At 35.2% G+C, this 8183-nt stretch overlaps 1 non-coding gene across 1 annotated transcript; it reads left to right on the forward strand.

Moving 5' to 3' along the window:
* The first annotated feature begins 3666 nt into the window (after window positions 1-3666).
* On the forward strand, window positions 3667-3773 carry LOC111901908 (small nucleolar RNA R71). Its single transcript, XR_002853634.1, has one exon. It is a non-coding gene; the product is annotated as a small nucleolar RNA R71 (small nucleolar RNA).
* The last annotated feature ends 4410 nt before the right edge of the window (window positions 3774-8183 follow it).

Here is an 8183-nt window from a genome sequence, read left to right on the forward strand (position 1 = left end):
TCAGCACAAATTGAATTCACTCTCTCTCCAATTGAAATCCCAATCTATAGGTCAAACTAATCCTTTTGACCACATATCGATATAGTCTTTGACTCACACCGATTGACCCAAAGCTATTCGTGTTCAATCATCAATCCCCAAACTGCGTTCGATATGGAGTTGACCTCAATCAGACACGTTGAAGCAAATGAAGATTAGCAACACATAAGGAAATTTCTATCCACAGATCGAACTTCATATCGACCTCAATACGTTCGACTACCAAGCCCCAAACCATATGAAATAAAATTCGATGCGAACGATCCAAGTAACTCGTTCGATCACAAGCACTGAATATCAAATCTATCTTCCCAATCAAATCGATATTGAAATTGAACACTCGATTCCAACGTTTCTAAACGATTATAGGTAATAGTCAAAATCGTTTTCAACTACCTTGATTCCAGTTTCGATTCTAAGCAGTTTTACAACAATCATTAGTCAAAATTGAATCCAAACAATACCAGGTACCTGTCGAAATTGATTTCAACCATCATGAAATCTGTTTCGATCGAAGTGACCCATTCTCAAAATTAATTTCGACTTGGTTCAATTTCTAATCCAAGCAATCTCATTCTGAGTTTCACTTTCGAGTCACAATCTATCTTCCCAATAACGAAATCATCAATTTTGTTAACTTCATTTCCATCGTTCGCAATTCAACCTCCAAAATCGATTTTGACTTTTGATTACAGTTTGACTTTCAACATCAAATTTGATACTGTTTGACCCAAATCAGTTTCCAGATGAATCAAGTTATGAATTCTTAAACTTTCAATTCCAAGATCTAATGAACTGTCAGACTCATCAATCTCAAAACTATCTCAATTCGTACTCTAAAATAGATTTGATCATCCATCGAATCAGTGATGAAATCAGTAATTTAATGAAATCAGAAAGAGACTATGAAGAATCGATTGACAAATCAGGACTGATTCAAGAATTGACATGTATCACTTGAAAACAAGAACAAACGAAGTGTTCTCTTATTGAACACAAACACGAGAAAAGATCAATAATCGGATCAGACAAAATATTAGAATGGATTTGGGCCCAAATAATATTTATGAATAGTACTGATTTAATTGAATTCGATGAACAGTAAATTTCATGATATTGGGTTTGATCTAAACAAAAATAATTGGATCAATCAACGGGGTTTGAAACGGTTTTGATCCAATGAGGCAAATCGATCAAAAATGAAAAACGTAAGATATGAATCAAAATCATGGACGTTTTGGAATCCATTTGAGAATTTGAGTTACCTTTTTGACGAATCGAGATCCATTTTCAACGAACGAATCAAATTTGGAAGATCTTTGTTCTTTTGTTGGAATGAGAAAATCTCCAAATCGAACATTGTACCACCCACTATGCGAGATGTACAACTCGTTCTTCGTGTTCTTCGTGTTCTTCAACGATCCAAGAACATCTTCAAGAGAACCACCAACACTTTTGGGTTTTGACTTCAAATTCAATGCAACCTTTGGAGATTGTTGCTCTGGAACCCAAATTTGCTTCACAGATTTTGGCTTCACATCATATGACGATTTTTGTGAGTAAACCCGCTTGTTCTTCCGATTCATCTTCTTCTTCTTTTTCTTTCTCATCTTTTTGCATCTTGAAGACTTGACTCCATGAACAAACCCACTTTCAACAACATGAACATTTTGAGTTTGAATCAAATCTTTTGGAGTTTGATATTTATGAATTTCTTGAACCACCGGCTTCCGATAAGGAATCATTCCTTCAAACGAATCACAGGAACACAAAATATCATCGGTTTGAACTCCAATTGAGCAAAAAACTTTTTCATCTTGAGAATCAACTTGAACTCCTTTTTCTTGAACATCAAGAACATCACATTGAACTCCTTTTTCTTGAACATCATCATCATCAAGAACACCATCCCGAGCTTCACGACAATCTGCATAATATTCAAGTTTATTGCTTCCATATTTGCATTCGGCACGAGAAATTCCTTTTATGACTTCTCCATCTCTTCTATTTCTTCGTCTCTTTTGATATGTTGTAATCAAACGATTAAACAAATGTTTGGTTCGAAAAATTGGACAACTAATTAATTCTCCAACTTCATTCTTTTCTCCATTTACAACAATATCACATTCGCTTATCAATCCAACAGTTAAGCTATAAAGAAGATATTCAAATGAGCATTCACTTTGAAAATCATCCCTACGTATCATCCATTTCTCCATGATTACAAGAACTTGAAATTTTCTAGAGAGAGAAAGTGATTTTGAATGGGTTTTCTAGAGAGATAAAGTGATACAAACAAGTATTCTAGAGAGAGAAAGTCGAATTATGGATCAAATAAAAGAAAAATTCGACTTCTAGAACACAAAAACACTCTCTAAACACGAAGATCAATGAACAAAAAGAATCACCAAATCAAAATAGCCATCAAGGATCAATTCTTGATGAGATTCAAGAACACCCGCTCTGATACCAATTGTAGTGGTGTTGATTATGATGGCATGTGCGGAATTAGAAAGATCTAGTAATTCATCATACAAAATCAAGAACACATGGAGTAAATAAATCTTTGTAAGTTCTTATTAGATCTAGAAAGATTATACAAATGGGTTTGTATACAAATTCTCTCTCTAGTCTAACACTCCAAATTGACTCTTTAGCTAATGGGAGTCACTCACTTCCTATTTATAGGAAAGACTCAACCCATTTACACATACAAGAGAGTAAGCCTAAAACACTACATCCAAGAGTGACTTTGTACCCTAACACTCTTCTGTTTGCAGCTTACTGGGTTTCTTCTGAATAGAGGTCAAAGGAGTGAAAATTTTGTCAGAATTAGTGGTTATCACATTTAGATGCGCCATTTTTGGATTTTGTTCGGTATTGCTAGGAAATTCACCAAGTGTTCTTTGATTGATTTGTTGTGCAAGTTGTCCTATCTGTTTTTCAATGTTATGAATGGAGGATTGTTGATTCCTAAGCAAATTTTGTTGATCTTTCATCATAGCCTGATGATCTTTAAGCATGATTCGTTGCTCCTTCAATTCATTGTCGGTATCATTGTGCCTCTTCTTGGACGCAGCTACAAACCTTGTCAAAATTTCCTCCAAATCAGCTTTCTTTTCCATAACTGATTCCTCCTTTTGGTAGAAACCCCTTTCTTTTTGCTTGTATTTCTCCTCCTTTGCCTTTTTGTACTCATCATACGGAAGCCATTCCTTCTTGGGTTTTCGCCAATTATCATCAAATCTATCACCACTTGAATAGCAAACTTGTTCTTTCTGGTTCCCATTTTCGTCCAAATCACAATCTTTAGTGAGGTGAGGTCCTCTACAATTCTCACATCCTACCCGGATAGCGTGGATGGATTGGTCCATCTTAGTCATTCTCCGATCTAAACTTTCTAGTTTAGCCATCATTGCCGCCCTGCTATCGTTAACAGTGTTTACCACCCTCCGACTTACTTCATGCCTTGGATTATGATATTCTCTAGAGTGTTTAGAGAATTCTTCAATTAGTTCTTTGATCATCGGGGGTGCCTTCTTTGTGAGGGGTCCTTGTAAGTCAAGGAGCTGCCTAGTTGTTACATTGACTCCATCATAGAAAATGGAGACTTCTTGTTGACTGTTTAGATCATGGTGTGGGTAGTTCCTTAGTAGGCCCTTGTATCTCTCCCATGCCTCATAAAGGGACTCTCCAGCTTGTTGTTCAAAGTTGCCAATAGCTTTCTTCAACTTTCATATCTTCGAAGGTGGGCAAAACTGGTCGATAAATTCTTCTTTTATCTTAGCCCATGTAGTGATGGATCCGGGAGGGAGTGACTTGAGCCAATCCTTTTCAGCACCTTTGAACGTGATGGGAAGCATACGAAGCAACTGGGTCTCACGGGTCACATTTGGAACATTAAAATAATCAGCTACATTGTTGTCCTCATCCAAGTGTTTATAAGCATCTTCATGATCTTTACCGTAGAAGGGGATCTCCTTTAGTTGAGCAAGTATGTGACCTTTAAGCTCAAAGGTGGAAGTTGCGGGAATTGCGGGTTGCACAAGTCCCGACCCGGTATCGTCACATATTCTCTTCTTCCATTCTCCCATGGGAACTTCATCGATGTTAGCCATGGGGTTAGCTAGTTCGCCATCAAAGTCGCTTTCTTCTTCGTATTCGGATTCGTAGTCGTATTTGAATTCAGCCTCTTTTGGCTTACCTTCAATATTTTCTAATTTGCTTTCTTCGCTCTTTTGGGTCTTCAAGTGGAGGAACCAGGGGTGTGTTGGATCCTCTGGTCATGTAATGACTGCAAAGAAAACAAGAAAAACACGTAAAAATAACCAAAATAAAATAAAAGACGAAATTGGTAAACATCGATGGACTCGCCGAGTCGCTTCGATTGCACTCAGCGAGTTCAGAGCAAAAACAGAAAAATTACTAACTAATCTTCTAAAAACTGAAAATTATTAAAACTTATCCTAATTACTAAATTACCTAAGAAATAACTTTGTGCAAGATAAATCTCACACAAAGGATCGATAAAACTAGAAATTAGAATTAATTTTTGAACCGTTCCCCGGCAACGGCGCCAAAAGCTTGATGTGTGTGAACTCAACTAGTTTTAAACTTACTTTTAATTATAAAATTAACACACGAAGGCAGTGGACCTATCAATTGTGATATGGCTAAATAAGTAGGGTATCGAACTCAGGGAATGGAAAATTAAAACTAATAAGTAATATTATCTAAAAGACAAGAAATGAAAATAGGGTTTTCTCTAGTTTTACAAGACTAGAAACTTTAACTACAACTTAACTAATCAATCAATAGCTGAAAACACGTAAAAACAACAAAATTCAATGATCAAAAGGGTTTCTGTTTAGGTTCAACTCATTTACTCATATGGTTAATTTTTATGTTAATGTAACAGATTAATTGTTATTGGTTACTGATTATGGTGATTAGATTCACATTCGTTATTACCAATCCTTAGGAAATAGATTAATTTAAGCAGTGATCAAGTGATTAAACTAATAAACCTCCTAGTTCAATTATTCGGATTAAATAAGACTTGTAATTCGCTAATTAAATTGGTGATTCAATTAACCTCTTGTTGATGGTGTATCAATCAAGCTCACACATTAATTTACCCATTCTCTAGTTAATCCTAGTTTCATATTCATTATTCCTAGGCATATAGCAATGTGTTCACAAAAATTTATATGAGATAAGCAATCAAGAGATGTTCATGCAGCTTAATTACTTAGCAATTAACAGAAAATAGTTATGGTTAATGCATAAGGGTCTTTAACAAGCTTAATTTAACAAAATCACCAATTAACAATTAATCAAAAGAGTGTATCAAACCATAGGAGCAAATTCGTCTTCCCTAAACAGAAACTAACTAATTTAGTTCATGATTTCAGTATATGAAAACCAAAAACAAATCTAAATAAACCTAACATCATCCTATTCAAAAGTAAAGTGGAAAATTAACTAGATTGCCTTATTCTTTCGAGATTAAAGGATTAGTGTTCTTCACACGTTCTTCTAATCTCCAGCAAGTTCCTTGGTCGCCAAGTAAGTTCTCCAAAAGCCAGAGAGAGCCTTCATTCGGATTTGTGGCTTCTATTTATAGATATCTCAAAACAAGGGCTACTCATCGAGTAACCTACCAACTCGTCGAGTCCCTTTGAAGAATCCGTATGCGGCAAGGACTTCACGTATTTCTTCGCGAACTTTCGTATGTACTCGCCGAGTAGTCGTACTTACTCGCCGAGTAGCTTCAGAATTAGGCATCTTCCTTCTTTCTTCCATTTCTGATCTTTCGAGCGTAACTCCTGCTTCCTTTTGCTTCCGAGCTTCCCTTCTGGACTGAAAATACAATTTGAACATTAATAAGTACCTTTTGTCCATAATATGTAAATAATTAGCTAATAAATGATATAAATATATACTAAAAATATAGCTAAGTATGCAAATATCTACACCGCCACTCCCGAAGAAATTGCTGCTTATGAAACTCATGAGCGAGATGCTACAAGGGTTCATTGCATCATGTTCACAACGATGACTGCGGAACTTCAAAAGTGCTATGAGGACTACTATCCCTACGAGATGCACCAAGATTTGATGGAAAGGTACCATCAAAGTGATAGGTAGGAGTGGTATGAGATCATCACTTTGATGATCACTATAAAAATGAAGGATGGAGAGTCCATCATGGACCACTTGCAGAAAATGCAGAGATATGTGGTCCGCTTGCTGAAGTTAAATGTTAACTTTGATGAGGAGCTGGCCATAGATATTATTGTACACTCCTTACCTCCTTGCTACGACCAGTTTCGTATGACCTACCACATGAACAAGGTGGAGGTCTGTCACACCCTCGAACCAAACGGCGGAAACGTCCGAGGGCTCGTGTGACTATAAATTGAAATATCTTCACAATGAATATACATGAAACATAACACAATCATCACCAAAAATTACATAATACAACTGGTATTGTTCACATCAAGTACATGGTTTTACATTCCATATTCCAAAACATAAATTGTATGGAGATTGACATTTCATAAAAAAAAATTTCCGAAATACTCTTGATGATTCTTTAGCTTAACGATTACCTGAGAATACAAGTTATTTTTGAAAATGGTCAACATATATAATGTTGGTGAGTTCATAAGCATGTTTGATTGAAAGATTTCGTATTGTTCGTGTAACCCAGAAAATTTGATATTATCTATAAATTCTTTGAAAATGATGTAATGGTCAAGTATAAATGTATGTGTAATTTCCATTTTTAAAAACATGTATAAGTGAGCGATCCAATAATTTCCTTGTATTAAATTTGTTGTAAGTAGAAGGTAATGAATAATACTATTTCCCTGGAAAATCCGATATTTTCTGATTTATAAAAATGTTGTGGTCCTTGCATTATCGTATGATTTGTTTTGTATCAATATGATTTACGAGTTTTAATTTTCGTAATGTTGTGATGGTAATGTATCTCTATGTGAGTCGTTATAACCATGCATGGTAGTGACTTATTCGCCTGTCTTGGCATTTTCCCAAACGCCGGTTCTGATCAAGGTTTTGTCACCCTTGACTGGCCTAGTCTAACTGTAGCGAACAACTCAGGTGTGGGGGAGTCACCCCCTTATAGATCTATAAACATACTCTCGCTCTCCCTCCTGGAGACTCTGATTATAACTATAGGCTACGACCATACACTCAATGGTGTCAACCGACAAGTCTCAATAGATCCCAATTATTACCACATGAATATGTATAACATTATATGTATTTAGATTTTACAACACCGGATGACACGTGAATGTGAAAGGATAAAGCCCAACAAACATGAACAAGGACAACTGTGGCCCATTAGACATGTAAGTTATTTCTAGGCTTGTTAGGTATGCAAAAGGACACTTAAGGCCCATTAAGCATATAATGAATAGTCCAGGCCCAATTATCATGTAAGTGGACCACTAAGACCCAATAAACATGTAAAGGATAATTTAGGTATGTTAGTCACGTAATTGGGTCACTAAGGCCCAATAGACATGTAATGAATGTATTGAATCCAATAGTCATACCGTTGTTGTATTTCATTTGTTCTTTATAGTATAGGTCTTTATTCGAAACATTTATCCATAATGTTATTAAAAGTCCAGTGTTTTGTTATAATGATACTTTTAGTTCATTACGTCAAAATTCTATAATTTGAACTCATTTTTAATAAAGATTACACTTTAGGTCCCTTAAGAACTAATTTGAACATTTAAAGGCTTATTTTTACATAAAATGTCATTTTTGGTCTATTTTAATTAAAAATAACATTTTAGCCCATTAATTTATAAAAATTTATATTTTCGGCCCAAATGTTTAGTAATTGACGGATTTGGCTCGAAAATACATATATTGACATTTTCAGCCCATCTTTGAAGAAAATTAGATTTTCAGCCCTTATTTGAATCAAATTACATTTTCGGCCCATTTTTTTTAAAATTAACATTTTTGGCCCAACTTTGAAATGAGTGTCATTTTTAGCCCTTATTTTTTTTATATTCATTTTTGGCTCAAGTTTTGATTAAATAACATTTTAATCTCTAAAAATTGATATTTTTGCAAATTTGGGCCGAAAAAGC

Source organism: Lactuca sativa, chromosome 4, assembly GCF_002870075.4.
Source record: "Lactuca sativa cultivar Salinas chromosome 4, Lsat_Salinas_v11, whole genome shotgun sequence".
Taxonomy (NCBI): Eukaryota; Viridiplantae; Streptophyta; class Magnoliopsida; order Asterales; family Asteraceae; genus Lactuca; species Lactuca sativa.